Source organism: Fukomys damarensis, unplaced genomic scaffold, assembly GCF_012274545.1.
Source record: "Fukomys damarensis isolate Sample0158 unplaced genomic scaffold, DMR_v1.0_HiC HiC_scaffold_9, whole genome shotgun sequence".
In the NCBI taxonomy this organism is placed as follows: domain Eukaryota; kingdom Metazoa; phylum Chordata; class Mammalia; order Rodentia; family Bathyergidae; genus Fukomys; species Fukomys damarensis.
In genome coordinates, this window is record NW_022900921.1 from 41,999,509 (window position 1) to 42,021,993 (window position 22,485).

At 41.4% G+C, this 22,485-nt stretch overlaps 1 long non-coding RNA gene across 1 annotated transcript in view; it reads left to right on the forward strand.

The window, feature by feature from the left end:
* The first annotated feature begins 99 nt into the window (after positions 1-99).
* LOC117285385 overlaps positions 100-22,485 on the forward strand; it is a 50,976-nt gene continuing 28,590 nt past the window's right edge. Inside the window, exon 1 of the long non-coding RNA XR_004516438.1 lies at positions 100-533. This is a non-coding gene — a long non-coding RNA (uncharacterized LOC117285385). The remainder of the gene's footprint in view (positions 534-22,485) is intronic.

The following is a 22,485-nucleotide window of genomic DNA, read 5'->3' on the forward strand; positions in this document are numbered from 1 at the left end:
GTCAGTCACGGCCTCGGCTTCAGCATCGCCTACGAGGAGCCGGAACAGAGAGGCCGCGGGTCAGACACGGCGGGCGGCCATACTGGAAACGGGCAAGGGCCGAGAACGCCAGGCGCGGGGCGGGACGTGGCCCTCAGCTCCTCCCTGGTCGCAGCGACACCTGGGCGGCCCCGTGGTCGGTACGTCCGCCCCACAATCTATGGGCCTGAACTCCTCGGCTCGCTTTTGAGAGCTCACGACTTCACTTGCCCGACGGGGCCGGGGAGGGTTAGGGAGCCCCAGTGCCACGCCGTCACCGCTGCCGGGCCGGGGAGGAAGAGGGAGGCGGACCCCGGCTGAGCCGCCAGGACTTATGATGGCGGCTCACGCTTCGCAAAGACAGTGACGGCGATCACTTGGAGCGGAGCAGCCACGGCGCGCAGACGCCATGGCGAGTGGGCGGGACCGGGGTGGGGCGGTGAGAACCGGCCACGCCTCCGACGCCGGGACGAACCTGGCGTTTTTCTGTACTGCGCTGCGAAAGTCTTCCAGAGGTCTGAGTACTCGTCCGAACTGTGGGGTGGAGCGGGGGAAGTGGATTCCTGTGATGCATGTTGGTCGTCTCTTGAACGCGAGAATTCCCCTCGTCTGATACAATTTAGAGGTGCACTCTGTCTTTACACCCTTCAAAACGTAGTACCCAGGGGGCGTCTCACGGAGTTCTTGTGCCCGCTTTGCCGCAGGAATCTCAGATGTGCAGGCAACAGCAGTGACCGGGCAGCAAGACTACTGTTTAGAAAAAATATCCGGTGGGTGCGCTCGCTTTTTCTGTCGTGGAATGATTCCTGAGACGTTTTTATTCATACATTCTCTGCAAAGGTCGGAATCAAACTCTGTCTCCTTTAGTCTTTAACAAAGCTATCTCACACCTCTTAGATGCCCGTCATCTCAGGCTGAGGGTCTTGATATGTGTTGCTAGTCTCTTCTCCAAGATTTAAATTAACCTCTGCGAAGGGTCACTGCTCATTTTATTAACTTCCCCATCTAGCTTAGACTCATTTTACTTTGCTCGGTTCTTTGTTGAGCAATTAAAGGGCCATGTTTGCCCGTAGTACTTTTTAGACAAACTAGATTGGAAAGTAAGGTTTCAAAAAGACTTAAAAAACATACCAAAATGCCATCTTCTGCAGTAGTCTTTCTTTTCCTAAAGGACCTTGCTGGGCCTGTTGGCACGTGCCTGTTATCCCAGTTACTCAGAGACCAAAGCAAGGGGACCACAAGCCCAAGGCCAGCCTGGGCAATCAATGTAAGGAGACCCTATCTCAAAATTTTAAAAAGTGAAAAGGGCTGTAGTTCAGCTCTCCCTGGGTTTAGTCTTCAGTGCCAGAAAACAAACAAAAGTGGCCTTGTCCTAATGATTTTAAAAAGTAATTTCATTTTTCTGAATATCAGTACCAAAATTGAATAATCAAATTTTGTTCTTTATGTAACTAACTTGGTTTTTGGTATGTGCCTGAGGCAAGAGATTTCTGGAAAGCTTTTAACTCAGTAGAAATTGAGCTCAAGGATAGGTAACTGAGCGCCTTGGCTGAGTCAAAGCTTAGCCTTCGGTGTGCAAGCAGTAATTCTACTCCATTGCCAGGTTCAAGGAAAACAAACCTTTCTAAACCATGAAATGCTCATGTTCTCTTAGGTGGGAATTAGCCACATCCCCATTAGCCTGAGGTTCAAGAGCACGATGGGAAATAACTTGCATATGTCTATAATTGGAGCTTAGACATACACAGGCATGTTTGAAGGGAGGTCAATTTCTCATGAAGCTAATGAGGCTTAGGCAGCCTGACTCCTCTCTTGCACAAGTTCTTCCCAAGGCCCTGCACTTAGTTGTGCATTTTAAAACTTGTGTTCTTGTTCTTAAAGCAGCCCTCCCAAAAGTTGCATAAGTTTTTAGGACCCAGCATTCCGGAACCTACCCCAGGGCCTAATGGCAACTGGTAACAGGAGAGATGATGACAAAAGTTTCTTCTAGGCAAGGATGAGACCACTGGGAGTAGGATACCAGAATAAAGGCAGACATGGCCTGACTAGAGAATTTGGTCACCTGGGTGTTGGAGAGTCACCCATCACCCACTCCCCCCAACACTCACGTCCCTTGGCATGAGCAGGGTTGTGAGTTAATACTGAAGGAACACTCACATCAAGGTTTTTCCTGCAACTCTAAATTGTAAACTTCCTGTTCACAACAGGTAATGGTACTTAGTTGGCATAATCAAGGAAACCTCATGAAGGCAGAGGTCTCAAAGTACCATCCCCAGCAGCAACAGCACCTGGGAATTTTTTAGAAAGGCAAATTAGCAGACCATATGGCAGGAATGTGGAGTTGGAAACTTGAGGCTGAGGTCCAGCAGTCAGTGTTTTAACAGTTCATTTGGGTGATTGTGATACATGCTCAAGATTGAAGACTGTTTCACTCAGTTGATCTCTACAGGAGCTTCAAATTATTGACACTTTTTATATTCCATTCACGTTTCTTTCTACTCAGATTTTTAAAAATTTGAGACAGGGTCTTGCTAAGTCACTAAGTTGCCCTGGCTGGGCTTGAATTTATGATCCTCCTGCCTCAGCCTCATAGAGTGCTAGGATCAGATATATTTCAACTCTTAAATTCTAGCCTTCCTTTATTATCTATATGATGCTGGGCAAATTACTAGAACTTTCTGGCCTCCATTTCCTTATCTGTAAAATAAATGTTATAACTAATAAATTTGGAGATATGAAGCAAGATATTGTAAAGCATATTGAATAGTATCTGGTTCATGGCAAAATTTGTCAAAATAATTAGTGTTGGGCTGGGGATATAGCTCAGCAGAGGAGTACTTGCCTATTATAGTGGGTTCAATACCCAACACTGCAAAGTAATAATTATTGAGTATTTATTTTTTTCTTTTAGGGTGTGTGTTTTTCTTCTTTTGAGGGGGAACAGGGTCTTGATATGTAGTTCAGGCTAGTCTTGAACTCACTGTATAGCTCAGAATCGTCTCAAACTTGCTGTGATCCTTCTGCCTCAGCCTTCTGTGTGCTGGGATTACAGCTGTGTGCTATCACACCTGGCTATTTTTTCAAAATACCTTATTAGGTACAGTGAAACTTTTAAAGATCATTGATTCATTTATACCCCCACATAACTCTACAAAATATTTGAAGAGGCTTGCAAGGATATTTTCATTATTCTAGAAGTGTATGGTGGTGTACCTCTGTAATTTCAGCTACTCAGGAGGTTGAGGCAGGAGGATCCTGAATTTGAGTCCAGACTGGGCAATTTAGCCATACTCTGAGCAAAATTTTAAAAATGAACAAACAAGCAAACAAACAAAAATTGTAAAAAGATTGGGCATTGTAGCGCCGCACTACCTGAGTTAAATCCCGAGTAACAGGAAAAAAAAACCCTCATTCTAAATTTATAAAATATAAATACTTTAATAAGTATTAAAAAGTTAGTAAGTTCTAAGTTAGAGAGTTATTAGAAAAATTATATATGAATTTGGAGGGAAAATACTGTCAGAGTTTCTGGGGCTCTATCTCACTGGCACCCTGGGTGAAGGCAGTGCTTGGTCTCTTGCTGTTCACCACCATACACATTCTTTTCAATTCCGACTTCATGTCACCAGCTGCATGGCACCATCTCTACTGCTCTCCCCACTTGTGTATCTAGCATACATTTAAACTCATGTGACTGCCTCATCTTCCCGGCCTCCTCCACCCACTATATTTCTCATCTCCAGGGCAACCCCAGCCTGTGAATGCACAGGTCCCAAACTGAGGAGTTTTTCTTACCAGGCCCTCCCCGTGCCTCACCACGTCTTCCACTTGCCTCCCTGCCAGAGCTGCCTAATAAATGGCCTTGCTTTCTCCTGGAAAAGGAAAACAGGAGAGGATCCCCATTACCACAAGTCTCTTCTCACTGGGTTAGAAGCTGCTACCTCTTCCCACAGCAAGAAATTGCCTAGATTCTATTTGTCCTGCTGGGCTATTTACCAGTCATATCACAAATTTGAACCTAGCCCTATTTAGCAATGTAGTGAGAACCTTTCTTTAAAAAAAATAAAAAATAAAAATAAAGTTGAGGATTTGGAAGCTGTAATCTAGTTGGACATGAACCAAAATCTCATCCTGACCTTTCAAATTCTTGACAGTTTCCAGTACCTTTCTCCTACAACACTTAAAAATCTTGTGACTTTTTGAAAACTCTTATGTGATTTGGTGGTCTTTCTGTTAAAAGGAGGGAAATCATTTTCTTGGTGACCAAGGATACCCCTAGTGTTTTTCTTATTCTTTCCCCCTCCCAACAATTGTCCTCTTTAATACTCAATAAGTACTTTGAGATTGGATTTTTGGCTGCTCTGAGTTCATGATCTTTCCTAAACACCATTACTAAAGAAACTTGCCTTGGCCTGGCATGGTGGCACCTGCCTATAATCTGAGCACTGTGGGAAGCTGAAGCAGGACAATTACAATTTTGAGTCCCTCCTGGGAAAAGTATTTATTTAGTGAGACCCTATCTCAAAAAAATAAAAAAAGGTTGGGGATGTAGCTAAGTATGAAGGCCCTGGGTTACCCAGTGCTGGGGGGTGGGGGAAGAAGAAGGCAGTCTCACCCACACTGAGTTATGTTTAAAACTGCATGGTCTTGATAGTAATTAGCAGCCTCAGAAAGCCATTCAGGAGGAAAAAAAGACACTGAGCAATGTGTAGATGGATTTTTGTGTTTCTACCTCTCCCTGTAATTATTTAACTATAATTATAAAATATCCAGAGATAGGGCTGAGGTGAACCTCATTAGTAGAATACTGTCCAACATGTGCAAGGCCCTGATTCCACCCCTGGCACAGAAAAACAGCATGAAACAGGAGTATTCATTCAGTAAAGACAAGGACCAATGTGTTCAAGATGTAGATGGAGATTTTTTTAAATGACAAACAAAAGTAAGACATGAAGTTTTCCTTGTGGTGTTGGGGACCAAACCGACAGCCTTATGTGTTCCAGCAGGCACTCCACTAACTGAGTCCCAGCCCCAAGATACTGATTAATTGGAACATAAGACGGTGTTCTGGCTTGTGTTTAGATGTTCCCCCAAAGCAAATGAGGTGGGGCTATTTCAGGCTGAATCCAGAGTGTGTGATTCATAGTGTAATACAAGGCCCCAGAGCACTAGGATTAAGGGTTGAGTGCTACCCACCCTAAGTAGTCTGAAAAAGATAAAAGGGGCAGGAAGACGCTGCTAAGGTCCCTTGTTAATTTTGCTACTGTGTGGACACCTCCTGCTACACCATCCTGACTTGGAGCTAGCTGATTATGGACTGAAATCTCTAGAAACCGCAAGCCAATAAACCTTTCCCCCTTTAACTTTCAGTATTTTGTCTTAGCAATGAGGAAAGTAACTAACAGAGACAATGAAGCAAGAACTGCTGAGACAGGGATGAAGCAGGAGAGACGCCATTGTTCTGCTCTGTCTAATGTGAGTTCCCTAAGTGGAAAATCTAGACTGTCATTGCTGTGATAATGATTGTTATAGAAGAGGAAATTGTGAATCCTGTAGCAGTGATCTGAGAGCAGGTGTTAGGACTGCAACACACACTGTGCTGTGTTTTCCAAAAAGTGAATGCTATTTGCTCTGAAGGACATTATTTTGCTTTTTTTTTTTTCTTCCCCAAAACAGGTTCTAACTATGTAGTCCAGGCTGGCCTTGCACTTGCCATACATCCCTGATCTTCATGCTTCAGCTGCACCAGTCCTGGGATTATAGGGGTACGCCACCATGCCCAATTTAATTTCTATATTTTAACCACAAGTTAAATTTGGTACTTTACATCTGGTAGTTTAAAGTTATCTAATGTGGCTGGAAAGATGTCTTTATGACCATGAAATAACAAGTGCTACTCTTTTTTTTCTTCAGTATTGAACTCAAGGCCTTCACACTGAACTACATTCCCAGCCCCACTTTTACTGATTTATTTATATGTTTTTGGAGAAAGGGACTGGCTACATTTTTAAGTTTTTTGAACAGGGCTTGAACTCACGATCCTCCTGCCTCAGCCTTCCAGAGTGCTGGGATTATAGGCCCATGAATTATCCTTAAAAGAAAAATGCCAGCAAAGGAAGAGTCAATGCAAGTCTTTGAGAATATTCTTTGTTTCAGATTTAGTCTGCCCTTTGGTTAGCATATGTATTCTGTCATAGAGGGTTTCCCAATTAATTAAGTTGACAAAATTTGTATGTATTTCTGATATACAACATGTTTTAAAATATGTACACACTGTAGAATGGCTACATTGTGCTGATTAACATATGCATTACCTCTTATACTTACCATTTTTTTGTGGTGGGAACACTTAAAATCGCCTCTCTTAGCAAGTTTGAAAATACAACATACTGTTAACTATAGTCACCACCTACTGTCATGATGATTTGGTGCTTTGAATCCCTTTGATAGAACACAATAAGGAAGTATTAATAGCAGACTTTGATCTCCATAAAATATGTATTTTGTCACATATGGAAAATATGATTGCAAATAAAGGAACTGCTTTTTTTCTGTTAGAGAACATATTATTTTTGACAATGTGATTTTCTTATAAATAACTTTACTCCAAAAACTCCATAGGTTTTTACAATAAGAAATGGACCTTACACTTGTAATCCCAGCACTCTGGTAGGCTAAGGCAGGAGGATCACAAGTTTGAGTCCAACCTGGGTAACTTAGTGATTTTTTTGAGACCCTATCTCAAAATGAAAAATAAAAAGGGCTGGGGATGTAGCTCAGTGCTAGGGCTCTGGGTTCCATCCCAAGGCCTGGGAAATGTGGGGGGGCGGAGAAAAGGGGAAATGGACCTTCCATATTTAGTTGAGGCTACCTTTGGAAGCATCTACTTCAATTCCAGCTATGATTGCAAATTATTCAACTTCTCTACCTTTTAGCCTCCACAGTTTTATGTTTTAAAAATGATAAAAATAATTACTGAAGATTAGTTGTAAGGATTGAATAAACTATGTGACAGGATTTGGCACTTGGTAATATCATTGTTGCATAATGATTATTATTACTACTGAAAGGAAACTGAAGCTCCGAGATTACAAGCCTTGTCTAAGATAATGGCAGGGCAGAAACACAACTCCTGGCCAAGGTTTTGTCTTTTGTTTCATTTCAGCTCCATTTAATTTAAAGTTTTATGTGTCTACAGGGCTTTATTTGGCAGGATACTTTTATAATTATTGTTTTAATCCCGTAATAATGTAGAAGGCTAAAGAATTAAAATTCCAAAACTGTACTAAAAGGTAGCACAGATTAAATAATATCATGAGAAGTGAATGGAAGGATTCCTCAATAGAGCTCTCACTAAAAGGTAATTTGCTAGAGCTTAGACTTCTAAGTTCACCAACTCAAGCCTAAGTGTTTTAGAAGTCAGGGTAGGCCAGGTTGAGTGATATCTTAGTTACTTTTCTTGTTGCTGAGATAAAATACTTGACAACCAAAGTTAAAGGGGGAAAGGTTTATTTAGCTCACCATGTAGAGGTTTCAGTCTCTAACTGTCTGGCTCCAAGGCAGGGTGATACATGGCAGAGGGGTGTTACAGAGGAGAAACAGTCCATGACAGGCAGAAGACAGCAAAAGCACACAAACAAGGGACCTTGTATTGTATCTAGGCTACTGGGATTATAGTGATGCTGAACTGATCAGTGAACTGATTTAGTAATCACACACCCTTATTCCTAGCATTACACCATGAATTAATCACACACCCTGGATTCAGCCACCTTTGAACAAGCTCCATGCATGACTGCAAGAGGCTTTAGGGGGACATTAGACATGAGCAATAACAAAGATAACAAACAACTCCTAAATCTCAATGACTTAAAACAATGGATTTGGTTCCCTCACCTACTACATGTTCATCCAGGAACCTAACTGCTAGAGTAACCTAGGTCATTGTACCAGAGAGAAAAGGAGGTTTTGGAAGATCTCCCAATGTCTTCTTAAATTTTCTGACAAGAACTGATATTTCATCACTTCTACTCACACTCACTGGCCACAGCTAATGTCATGTGACCACAGCTAATGTCAAAGGGCTGAGAAAGTTCAAACCTGTCATCTACCAGAAGGACAAAAGAATGGGACAGTTTGTTAATAGCCTTAATGACTATTATAGGCTTTAGCTTCTTTTCTTTTCTTCTTGGGGAAATAAGAAATAGCAGTCTGAGAAAAGATAATTAAACTGTATTCATTTTTCCATGAATTATCAAGTTGTGATAAATTAAAAAATTTTATCATTTAATATTTTTTTGTTTGTTGGCTTTATATATTTTTTTATTACAACTGTAGCCACCCATGAAAGATGACTGCTTTTAAAAGCAGTTGAATGGAATTAGAATTTTAATTTTTAGAGTTTGTACATTAACAAAGCAATAATGGAATATTTGAATACTAACCAGATTTTTGATGAGGAACTGTGCATTATCTGCGGTGTGATAATGGGTTATTATGGATTTTTAAAAGAGAAATTTTGTCTTTTAGAAATACATAATGAAATATTTATGAATGAAATGATATGATGATGGGATTGATTTCAAAATAATCTACAATGTGAGTGGAAGCAATGGATAATGTTTTGGATGAAAGAAGATTGTCTATGAATTGATGTTGAAGCTGGAGGATCAGTACATAGGGGGTCGTTATGTTAATTTCTCTAGTCTCTTCTTAGGCATGCTTGCAGTTTTTAAATTTTGAGTGCTGGAGGTTGAATCTGGGGCTCACACACTAAGCTATAACCCCAGCCTTTAACATTTTTTTTTTTTAAATTTTTGAGATATGGTCTCACTAAGTCATCTAGTTGCCTAGGTTGGGTTGGAAATTGTGATCCTCTAGCCCCGCAGAGTGCTGGGATTGTAGATGTGCACCATTATACCTCGGTATGCTTGGAATTTTCCATAATAGAATTTTTTTTTTTAAAGTTACAATAACAAGTCCTCAGCTGCTTTAGTCCTGCAGGTTCAACTTCTCTAGAGATGGCTAACAAGGGACCATTGCTGGTGCCAGTGGCCTGCCTGAGGGCACATCAAGTCCTGGAAAATTCTTCATCCAAAGAATTTTTGTATTTGTCAAACATTTCAAAGGATCCACCCCAGGCCAAGGTGGCAGCAATGACACCCATGCAGTGCCTGGCAGGACCTCACAACCTCCCTACTCTGACCTATAAAGAGATTATGATTTTATATACAGATCAGCACATCAAACATGAGTACAACTCTGCTCACTCCTTTTTTCTGGCTACTCTGTGACCTTGGCAGGACACTAAATTTTCTTTGGTCATTAATTCAGTGCTAGAAGACTTTGGATGTCTCTGAGGTGTGCAGATGTATATGGGGCACACAGCTGGGCCAGGCACAAACCTGGGATGTGACACAAGAACCACTGTGAATGTTTCTCCTTGACTCTGGGGGCCCCAGGTCATCCCAGATCTCCCCTGAGCCACAGTGCTATCAGCCCTCACCCTAATCCTGATGGAGAAGCTTGTTTGAGCACCACCAGGCTATGCCTGGCACACTACTTGCCCTCTCTCTAAGAGCGCTTCCCTGCCCGTAGCCACAGATTTATTTTCATTCATCTTGTTTTCTACTGTAGTTGAATGGCTATGAATACTCTTATCCCAGGCTGGTTTGATCTGATTCTCCAGAACATTTGCTGTGTTAAGAGATATGGATGTTGAGCTAAGAGAAGGGTCTTAATGGTGCACATGGCAGAGTTTACACATGGCTGTCCACAATCCCTGTGGCAAAGGGCCCCAGAGCTGTTCTGAACCCCTCCGTCCTAAAGTGTGATTGCTAGTGTCTTAGTCTGTTTTCTTTTGCTATAACAGAGAACCTGGGACAGGATAATTTGTAAGAAACAGATCTTTATTAGCTCACTGTTCTAAAGATTGAGTCCAATGGCATGATGTGAGCATCACCTGAGGGTCTCTTGCTTCAGGTAACATGGTCAGAGAGTGGGAACATGCAAATTCAGGTTTCTCTTCCTACTCTTGTGAAGTCATTCACTAATCCTTGATGGGGGGATCACATCCTTATGGCTTCATCTAATCCTAAGTACTTCCCAAAGGCTCCACCTCCAAATACCTCAACATAAGAATTTGGGCATTCAGTTTCCAACATATGTGTCCATTTAAGGGAGGATACCAACAAACCTTAGTACTCAGCATTCCCATGCTATGCTATGGAAAACTTCATTGTGAATGTTTAAATAAAAAATGATTACAGTAAAAGACACACTGCTGGAAAGCCCCCTCAAAACACTCGCTTCCATTACACTTATCCATCATTCCTGTTGCTTTCTGGGAGTCCTTTTTCATGAGTGTCTTTATTTGTGCCTTTTAGGAAAAACAAAACAAACAAGGGTATGAACTCAACAGCACGGGTTTATTTCAGAACAAACCTGACAGGGACCATCCTGGCACTGAGACCAGATCAGTAACTCTCTTACAGGCTATCAGGTCTTTCATAGGGTCATGAGTATAAAGGGGGGCTGTGAAAAGAAAAGGTCAAAATGGGGATTTCAAGGGGGAAAGTTCAGTGAAAAGGAGTTGTGGCTATCTGCCAAGGACAAGGCTTGAGAAAGTAGAGTGTGGCTGCCTGTCAAGAGGAGGGATAAATAAAGAATGTTGGGAGTTACGGGTTTTAGCCATGGTTATTGGGCCTTATTAACCCATGATTATATATCTTTAGCAGGTGTAAAACCATAGTGGGATGAAAGCGGCTTAAATTGGTTTCTGGTCAGCCCTGGATGATGGTGGTTGGACTCCTTCAGTGCTGTCATGGCTGACTCCAGGTCCTGAAATGATTAAAAATATTTACTTTTCATGGTCATTTTGACTTTGGGGAAGAGTCGTAAGTTGCATGGCATCAGATCTGGTGAATAAGGTGGATGAGGACAAACAATCATGTTTTTATTTGACAGAAAGTGCTGTAAACCTTGTTTTCTTTTTTTGGAACCAGGTTTGAACTCAGGACCTTGTGCTTGTGAGCAGGCTTCCACACCACTGAGCTGAATCCCCTGCCCAAGTGCTATAAACATTTTGAAGCAATATAGAACATCCAGGCAGCCATACACTTGCAAAAGAGAACTTCCAGGACAGGGAGAGAGAGGGAGGAAGAGAGAGAGAGAGAGAGAGAGAGAGAGAGAGAGAGAGAGAGGGAGAGGAGAGAGAGATTCCTTTCCTTTCTTTGGAGTGCCTTAAAAGGTGTGGCTCCCAATTACAGCCTCTCCTTATTTTCTGCAAACCAGTCCATCTCCTCTTGGGTGTGGACTGAGCCTAATGGCACTTCTTTTCAATGGATATGGTTAAAGTTATGAAACTTTACTTTAAGGTTAGATCTTTGTCTGTCTGTAGGCCTGTTGGTCTGCTTCTCCTGCCTCTGGGGAAAGACAGCTGCCCTGTGATAAGGACCCCCATATATGGGCTGCTAGTCAAGACCGACTTCAAGCCTTTGGCCAGTGTGGCTGAGTCCTGCCTGCTCTCTGCAATGGCCAAGCTTAGAGGGGAAATGGAGCCTTGCAGTAGTGCAAGTGGGGCTGACACTTTGATCACAGACTTGTAACAATTTGCACACATTGCTAAGTGTAAGTAAATGTGAAAAATGTGACACAGTAATTCCAGAGCCTATGAAGTAAAATTTCAGATAAAGGTAAACAAAAGGAAGTTGCTTTTCCTATGGGTTTGGAGCAAAGTCACTGGAACACTGACTCTTTCTTCTCATAGCCCCCAGGGATGCAGAAGATGAGAGCAATTCGTATGTGCCCAGCTCAGGTTGGGTTGCTGGACATTGAGGATCATAATTACCTCCTGATTTTTAAAAAATACATTTTTTTATTAGTCCATGTTTGCAGGGCATAATTATTACATTAATAGTGGTGAGTTGATACATGTATACCACACATCTTAACTCTTTGCACTTTCCTTTCCTTATCCCCTCCTTCCATCTCTTGGCCTCCTCTGATTTCTTTCCATTTATAGAAGCTTGTGTTTTAATGATGATTGGTGAAGGAATATAGATTATTTTTTTAAAGCCTGGAAGAACTGGGACTTTGTAATGAACCTGGATGTTTCATGTGGATTACATTCAGAGAAAATAAAGATTAAAATAAACTACTTAATAAATCATTGTAAAACTATTTCAAATTACATTTATTCTTCTCATTCATTAAAGAAGTAAACAGAACATCACAGAAAACAGAAATCTTAGGGCTAGGGATGTAGCTCAGTGGCACAGAGCCTGCCTGACAAGTGCAAGGCCTTGAGTTTGATTCCCAATACCATAACAAAACATAACCCAGAAAATTTAAAATACTAAGTTGCTTAAAGAATCTCTTGATAAAGCTGGTCATAAACCTGGCCTTCCACCATATTAAGGCTTAGCGGGAATACACTCTGACTGCCTGAGTTTATTGTTGCTGTTGTTGAACTTTTTATTTTGAAGTAATTATACATTTGTGTGCAGTTGTAAGAACTGGAGATGTGTCTCAGTGGAAGAGGGCTTACCTAGCGTAGGCCAGGTCCTGGGATCATTCTCCATTACCACACACACACACACACACACACTCTCTCTCTCCCTCTTTCTCTCTCTCTTTCACACACACAAAAAAGCAACTAAAACAGAATGAGGGCTTACCTAGCGTAGGCCAGGTCCTGGGATCATTCTCCATTACCACACACACACACACACTCTCTCTCTCTCCCTCTTTCTCTCTCTCTTTCACACACACAAAAAAGCAACTAAAACAGAGATGTCCCTTTTACACTTTCCCTCAATGCCCTAAGTGATAATATCTTGCATAGTCATAGTACACTATAAAAATCATAAAATCAGCATTGAGACAGCCCACAGAGCTTTTTAAGATGTCATTAGATTTAATATATGTGTGTATGCATATGTAGTTCCAGCACACACAGATTTGTGTAATCAATACATAGACACCCCCCCCAAGGAGTCCCCCACTGCCCTTCTTTGGCTGCATCACCTCCCACCTTGGCCCCTGCAGCCTTGATTCTGTTCTCCATCTCTATGAGTTCATTATTTTAAGAACATTTTATAAATGGAATTCAACAGTTCATAGCCTTTTGAGATTGGCCTTTGTCCCACCTTGAGATCCACTTGAATTCTCATCCTGGCAAGCTGCTGTGTGATCTTGGGCAAGTACTCTCACTTCTCCAATGCAGCTTCTATTCACACCTAGGTCTGTGTGTGTTTCCAGTCTCACTGTCCCCCAGCGTTCCTATTTCTCACCTGCAATTAACAGGAGACCTTCGGTAGAGTGAACTGTTGCGATGGAACCTCAGAACATGGCTGGGACCATGAACCTCTAAACCTCCTCTCAGCATTTCCAAATCAAAGTGTATGGAGAAACACTACAGTTGTTCCTCAGTATCTACTCCCACCTACCCGAGAAGATACCAAAATCTAGATGCTCAAGTCCTTACATAAAATGTGGTAGTATTGGCATTAGCATGCAAATATTATATATATACACACTTGAAATCATTTCTAGATGACTTGTAGTACCTAACAAAACACAAATGCTAGGTTAATAGTTATTGTACTGCATTGTTTAGAGAATAATATAGAGGAAAAGAATCTGATACAAAAGAACAAATGCAGTTTTTTTCTTTGAATGTTTTCAACCCATGGTTGGGTGAATCCTTAGACATGGAACCCATGGCTAGGGAGGGCTGACTGGTTTTGGAAATGCCAGTTGTTCAGTTTTGGTATTTAGATATTGTCATGGTCTAGTCTTTTGCTAAGTAATTTTATGTTTACAGACTATTGTTTTGGATGGAAGCCCATTTCCACTGCTACCAGTTTTTATTTTGGGTCAGTGTCTTTCATCAGTGGTGGTGTGGACATAGGTGTCATTTGCCTGTCTTTTGGAGGTCATCTGATTTAGTCTAACATTGGGTACACTGTCAGGAAACTACCCTTACCCCACTGGATCAGTTGGACCATCATCTGAGATTCTAGCACATGCAAAGCACTTTTACAAATTCTCCAAGCTCCTTGCTCCATGTCTGCTCAGTACAGGGCTTGCCTCTCTGACCACCTCTGAAATAGCACCTGCCTCCTGTCTCTCTTCATTCCTTTAGCTGACTATTTTTATCTTCAGAGCAGTTGTCATCACTTGACAGCTTGTGTATTTGTTTACTGTCTGACTTTCACCTTCACAATGCGCTCCCTGGGAGAGATTGGCTTTGTCTAATCCCTGCGATGCTTCTGTTGCCTAAGGGGTCTCTGACACACAATGTTTATGGAGTAAAGGAATGAAACTAAGGAGTGAGTGAATAACTTTTCCACTGTAATGGTGGCAGGAAGAGACAATCTATACTTGGAGAAGTGGAGGAAGTGGCAACTCAAGCAGAAGAACTTAGGATATGTCAAAGATCTGCACTTTAGCCACCCAGTGCAGGTGAAGAGACTTCCAGAAGAAAAGCAACGGAAGCAAAAACAAAGTAATGATTAATGGCAACCCTATGGTACTCATAACTTAGGTATACAAGAAAAGATTATGTTTGGACCTCCGCTGAATTCCTGTTTTGAGGCTTGATTTTGACAGGATAGAAGCATTTACTAGCTCTAGAGTTGAAATCCTGTTGCCCCTTTGCCCAGGGGAGAGGTTGCTGGGAGTTTACCCATGTATCCCCGCAATGGCGGTAGAGTGTTTAGTTCACTCAGCAGTGGCTGACAATACTCTTGACTGTCTCGTCAGGCCACAGAATCTGAGACGCATCCTCTTCTATGTTCAGAGGCCACCCCACATGATTTTTCTTTTGTCAGCTCTTTCTGACTCACCCACTGGGTTCTGATATGGGATGGCAATTCCCCTGCAGCTATGTTCTGCTTTTCAGCCATGCCTGCGATTTCTGTTCTCAATTCCAGTGTAAGTTTCAGTTCTCTATTCTCATCCCTGATGTAAAACTTTTCCTATAATTCTCAGATCTAAAGGTTTGGTAATGGAATGAGGTGGTTTTGCTTGGAGACTCCTAATGATGCTTTCTCACCATTAAAGCTACAGAACATTTCCTAAGTGAGGCATCTTGTTATATGCAGTAGTATTCTTCCTAAACCATGTACATGGTTTCACTTAAACTATACACACACACATACACGTGTGTGTGTGTGTGTGTGTGTGTGTATGTGTATATTGTTATATGCAGTAGTATTCTTCCTAAACCATGTACATGGTTTCACTTAAACTATACACACACATGTGTGTGTGTGTGTGTGTGTGTGTATATATATGAACTATATAGGTTAAGACAGCATCAGTACTTAGGTTTTTATTGTAAAGGAATTATTTATCTAAAATTTCTCTCGTATTCAGTTTTAATTTTTATTAGTACATGTTTGCAGTACATAATGATTACATTCATCATGGGGAGTTGGTTCAAGTACATAACACATCTTGATTCTTTTTACATCCTCTTCTCCCCTCCCTACCTCATCTCTCCATCTCTTGGTCCCTCATCTAAAATTTCTCTTGAAAAGCCCAAATATAAATCCAATCACAGCACCAAAATTTTGTGAGGGAAATATTTTTACTGTTATTAGACAAAATTTCATACTTGGATGTTAAGATAACATATTAGAAATTAGAAGAATATAAGGCAGTAACCAGCAGTGTATGTCAGTACCATCTGTAGAACCTTCTTAAAATTCACAGGCTTGGGTCATGTCCCCAAAGACCAGATTTGGAGAATCCCCTGTGACATGTGAACATGCATATACTATAGACCACAACAAAATTCCACTCCAGGCCCCCTCGTTTGTTTTTTGGGGATTTTTTGTGGTACTGGGGTTCAAACTCAGGACCTTATGAGGCAGGCACGGGGCTGCTGAGCTAAATCCCCGGCCAGCCCTCATTTGACTTATTGATGAAGAAACAAACTCAGAAAAACAGTAATTTGTCCAGCCTCACACACATGAAAGGAATTATTTCATTAAGTATATCTGAACAGACTGAGATTCCAAAGCCAGGGAGTAAGGTTTGTTGGATGAAGATGTTTAAGATTCATTACAGAAACTGAACTACATCATTTTCTTGTAATTGCATAAGTGAAAATGGTGAAGAAATTGTTAGTTCCAAGTGGAATCAACCCTCAAGGTTTCAGGTCAGCAGTTCTCAAAGGTCATGTTTGCATTTTACCAGCAAAAGTTGTTTAAAAAGGGAAATAGACCCTCCTCTCCATTTAGGCTTGAGTTCACAAGGATGGGGATGGATGCTGGAAACAACTGTGGTTAGAAGACTGAGGGAGTGGGGAACCAGCAACCCTGTCTTGCATGGCTGTCCCTAATAGAACTCAGTGCTCAAAGAGGCACTTGGTGCACACTGAGAGCACAGTGGCCGAGTCTCCTCAGGACCTGATCAGAGAAGGAGGCCTCATGGTGTAGGAACACATGTACATTATTGATTTCACTTTCCAAATAATTTAATCAACAAAATTTCCTTTCATGGGGTTCAGTGGTCCACACCTATAGTAGTCCACACACTCCCATCTACTTGGGAGGCTGAGGTAGGAGGGTCACTTGAGCCCAAGAGTTTGAGACCAGCCTGGGCAACATAGCAAGACATTGTCTCAAAAGAAAAAAAAAATCAAGAAAACTTTCCTTTTACCTTGCTGTTGCTGTTTATCCTTCCAGAGTAGTTATCTTCTTGTATCCCCATTGCCATCAATTTTCTCGAAAGAGCCATGTAAATTTGCCATCTGAGCACTTAGATGTGCAGTTAGGCGCCATCTCATTATTTCTTTCGGCAGTAGCTAACACCATTCATGCATTCATTCATTTGTTCATGCAGTTCGTATTCATGAGCACTGAGCTCAGGCCAGGCATTGGCCTCAAGGAGAGCATAGGTCTTATCTCATGGAGCTTGATTTCTGGTGGGAACACAGACAATTGCACTGACACAGCGCAGGCAAAGGAGAGGCTGCTGGGAAAGAATATGTAGAGTGGCGCCTAATCTAAGTTGGGGTGGGAGATGGTGGACAGGGAAGCCCTCTGAATTCATGGAAGCCACTCTGCTATGTCAACGAGTGGTAGGACCTGGCCTGAAAGAGGCAAGGGAAGGGTGCTGCAGGCAGAAGAGCAGAAAAGAGCTTAGGCAGGTAGTTCATAGAACTAGAAGAGGGTGTGCCACTGTGTCAGAGCTAATGGGCACGTGGGAAAGCAGTGTGAAAGGGGTCTCAGGAGACAAGAAAAGGTGAGGTCATGGAGGGCATCTGAGGCCTGGTTAAGAGCTTTGCTCTTGATTCCAAATCTGAAGGGGAAGTCATTGAATATGTACAAGCAAAGAAAAGAAATGATCACATTTATATTTTAAGAGTCCTGCTTTTTGTTGGCTAGAGACCAGACTAGAATCTGAAAGCATTCAGGGACCTCTGCAGTGCTCAGAGGTGACCGTGATTCAGAGCAGGTTGGTGGCCTAGGTGATGGAGGCAGGTTGTCAGGCTCTGGACACCTTTTGCGAGTTGACAGAATTGGGTATCTGGGAGGTGTTGAGTGGGATCACTATGTTTCTGGCTGAGGCAACTGCATGAGTCAGTGGTGTTATTTACTGAGATTAAAAAACAGGAATAATAAGTTTGAGGGAAAGGGCAAGAGCATCTTGTTTTACATCTATGGAATATCAAAAGAAAGGCTAAGAAGGCAGTTGGATCTGTGGGTGTCAAATTCAGAAGAGATGTCTTGGCTGAACATGAGTTTGGGAGTCAATGGTATATGGTTGGTAATGAGAGTTATAAGAATATGAAAGGTTATAGGTAGAGAAAGTGAGACTCTTTACATTGTAAGAATCAGGTGAAGAAAGATCCAGAAACAAAAACAAATGGAAAAGACAGGGCAGAGGAAAACCAGTGTGTGATGTCATGAAAATAAGGAAAGAGACTATTTTGGGAAGACATAGTCAACTCTGTCTAGTACCACAGAGAACTTAGGTAAGCTGAGGACTGAAAAAGGACTATTGGAATGAGGAGATCATTGGTGATCTTCCCCAAGAACAGATCTGATTAAATTATTTGGCAGAAGCTAAAGAGGTGTGGCTTAGAGACTGATGGGAGGTTTAGCAAGTCACAAGAAGTATTAAAGAATGAAAAGAAATAGAAAAGGATGGAAAAACTAATAAAATCAGAGTATATCACTTACATTAAGGATAAGGAATATTTTCTGAAAATTTTATTTTAAGTTTGTGAGTGTATCTAACTATGGGTCAGGGTAATCTGAGAAACACTGCAGACATTTGATTGTCATATCTGTGGGTGAGCTTCTGCTGACATTTATGGGTGGAGGTCACAGATGCTGCTAAACATTTTGCAATATACAGGACAGCCCCATAAAAAGAATTATCTGTCCCAAAATGTCAATAGTGTCAAGTTAAGAAACTTTGTTCTAAGACTATAGATTTCAACTTCAGCTGCATAAGAGAATCATCTGGAGAGAGGGAGGTGGGGGACAGAGAGAGAGAGAGAGAGAGAGAGAGAGAGAGAGAGAGAGAATGTGTTACTAGGAATTGAACTGAGGGAACATTGTGCTACATCTCTAGTCTTTTTGAGACAAGGTCTTTCTACAAGGTCTTCCCAGGCTGTCCTTGAAATCACTATATAGTTAATGCCAGCCTTGAACTGGTACCTGAGCCTACCAAGTGCTGAGATTATAGGCATGTGCCACAATACCAGGCTTGATAACTTGTCTTACTAAGTTGTCCAGGCTGGTCTTGAACTTGTGATCTTTTTGCTTCAGCTTCCTGAGTAGCTGTGATTTCAGGAGTGCACCATTACACCCAGCCATTGGGATACTTTTGAGGTGTACATACGTTGGCCCCACCTGGGTATTGGGATATTTAAGAAACTCTCAGGTTTTATATAGAGCCAGGGTTGAGAATTCCTACTTCAGGAGAATATGTTCATCACCTTTTTATACACAACTAACTAAAAAGGAGATGGATTGTAGATGATTCAAGAAGCTGACACCACCCCTTCACACACCCACACATGCAAACAAATGGGTGAAAAATAAAAGTCCATATTATTAACAAATACTTGAATGAATCCTTTCATAGTGGTTTGGTTGAAACCATAACCTTTTTGGCCTCCATGAGTCTCAGATATTTCACCTTCCCTTGGGCAATGACTGGCTACTTCTCAGTTCTTGTCCTTTCCCTAGCTAGAAGCTGAATACCACCAGACCACCAGGCAAGACAGGATGTAGCTTCTCAGTTAACCTACTTTAGTTCTCTTCCTTAGGGACCTTAATATTTTGTCTTTGTATTGATCCATCTCAGTTTCACTATGATGGAACTAGATGGGTTTGTTTTGCTTACCCTCTCCTAATTCAGTGTGCTTTCTCAATCTGAACATTCATCCTTCCATTTACCATTCTGGTAAATTCTTTGCCATTTTCTTTTCAATATGTTGACCCTCCCTCATTCTCTCCTTTGAATTCCTATTAGACTTATATTGGATTTTGTCATTCTACCCTTCACATCATGCTGATTTACTTTCATAAATTCTGTTTTCCTTCTGTGCTTTGGTGAGGTTTCCTCAGCTCCATTTTTCAAACCCCTCTAGTGCTCTCTCTTTTCATCGAGTCTACCTTATCTATTGAGTTTTTAAATTTTAATGACTGCGTATTTCATTTCTGTAATTATTTTTGCTTCCTTATTTTCCACAGTGTTCTCTTTGTGCCTGAATCCTGTTCATTTCATCATCTTTCTGAACATTTTAACTCTCAGCCTGTTTTATTATCATTAATTCTTAGAGTGTGTGTGTATATATATATATATATACTTATACATATACACACACACACACACACACACACACATATATATATATATTTCACTATTTGCTGGGGCTCTCTTCTGTGCAATTTCATGTGGACAGGCGTAGCAATCTTATACTATCACAGTAACATAGTTCCAATGTTGCATGATAATATTCACTGCCTTCCTACACTGAATGCACAGCTTAGAGAACATTACTCCTGCTGACATCCACACCTCATATTCCGTATGAGATTATTTACACTTTGCTAAAGCCCTGATATGAAAAGAACACTGTACGCTGGTTTTTCAATTATTGAAGTTGGATTGGGGGAAAGGGAGGAGAAAGCACCTGTCCAAACCAGTTGATCAATAAGATTTAACAAAAAGCTATTTGATAATCCTTTGCTAAGATATTATAGGTATATCACAATTAAAGTTAGATTTTAAGGTTTAGAAAAATCGTAACAATTGTCATCAAAGCAATAAGACTAATGTATGCTTTCTCAACAGAGTATCTTCAAATCTCCTAGCTTGTTATCCTCTGGTGCTATTTCAAGACTATTAAACATTTTGGCTTCTCTTCTTTTCATGTTCTTTGTACTACCACTACCACCCATCAGTGTGTAAGGAAGGAACCCATTATGTCTCACCAGCTGAGAAATCATGGAACTCTGTCCCTGTCCTGGAGCCTATGCTTCTACTAATGCAGCTCAGAACCACTCAACCATTTTAGCTAACACAAGATACCTGTGAGTCATGATATTCAGTTATCTTAAATGTCTTATGCACATGATATTCAGTTATCTTAAATGTCTTGTGCATAAACAGGCTGCCTGCACTCCGTAGGTGTCCAGACATGTGACTCTTGCTGTATAATCACTGCAAGCCCCAAGGATATCTGTAGAGGTGATCTGGTGCCCCACCCCCACCCCTTCAGTATTCCGCAATGGCCCTTTCCCAAGTCTTGAGTCTAGAAGGAAGTGGAATGAGCTAAGGACTCTACTAAGTAGGGCACAGTCTTTCCAAGGAAGGGACACTTGTATATGTAAACACTGGGACCACACAGCCAAATTCAAATCATGGGGACTAGACAAGCACTACAGAGAGAAAGGAGAAATTAAGAGTTGGTAAAGCTTCATGGGAAGATTCAGCTCTCATCTGGCCTTGAAGGATGAGTTGGTCCGTGCACAGAGCATCCAATAAGCAAATGCACACAGGGATAAGTGTGTCCTGGGATATGCTGCGCTTTAGGTATGAATGGGTAGATGGGTGTTGGCAAGGGGTGGTAGTAACAGTTAGGGGGGTGAGTGGGGACAGAAGGAGGAAACTGATAACTGACTAATTCTTAAGAGAGGAAGAGGTGGCAGGCAGATGACAGACAGAAAAAGGTAATGATATATATTGCTGCTGCTCAACCTGTGCTTTGTATGTTTAGGACTTTGTAATTGTCTTGCATGGATTATCTCACTTTAATCCTCACAAATCCTATGAGGCAGAGAGTGCTACTATCCTAATTTTCCAGATGAGGAGTCTGAGGCTAGAGGTGATTAAATAAGTAGCCCCAGGATATAGAGAGAGCAAGTATTGATATGAACCCTGGCAGTTTGGCCCCAGAACTTGTGTTTTTAACTAGCATGAAATACTGTGCTACAGAAGATTATAATGACTCACCTTTGTGCTGCTAAAAATTGGCTCCTGTGTCATCTTGGTCCTTGCTTTCCATTGGTTGCCAGCTTCTGAAGTAAGACATTACTCACACCATAGGTTCTTACATTGCTGCCAATCCCTGAGTTTATGCCATGTGCTGAGGACATGGAGATGAGTCAGACTGCTGCCCTCAAGGGGGTGGCAGTCTCATAAGGAGGTCACAAAGACAGCTATAGGAGCATATAATTATAACGTGGCATGACAAATCATGACTCAGAGGACTTTTCTGCAGAGTGCTAAGGAATCTCAGATAAGGGTGACTGATTCTAGGGGAGGGAGTTGGGGGAAGGTTTTGGGAAGAAGGGAATAATTAAAATAAGTTTTGAGGGCTGAGTAGTTCATCAGATATGTGGGATGATGTAAAGGATTTCAAAGCTGACTGTGCTCAAGGGCACGGGGTCAAAGGAACATGTTGCAGGTCAGGGAATGAGCACAGCTAGAAGAGACAGGAATTGTAAATTCTATGCATCATCCTCACATATGTTCTGCAGACCCTTCTTCCTGGGTAAGTTGAGTTCCTTAGTCAAATGTGTGTGAGTGTAGATTGCTTTTATACTCCCTATTGGAGATTCATAATGCATGTAGACATATTCAGTACTCTAAAATAAGCAATCTGTGTAAGTTTTTCTTTTTGTTTTGTTTTGTTTTTTGTTTTTTTGTTTTTTTGTTTTTTTGAGTCTCACTGTGTAGATTGCTTTTATACTCCCTATTGGAGATTCATAATGCATGTAGACATATTCAGTACTCTGAAATAAGCAACCTGTATAAGTTTTTCTTTTTGTTTTGTTTTGTTTTTTGTTTTTTTGTTTTTTTGTTTTTTTGAGTCTCACTGTGTAGTTGAGGCTGACCTGGAACTCACTATGTAGCCCAGGCTGGTCTCGAATTTACAGTGATCCTCCTGCCTCAGCCTCCCGAGTGCAGGGATTACAGGTATGTGCCACCATG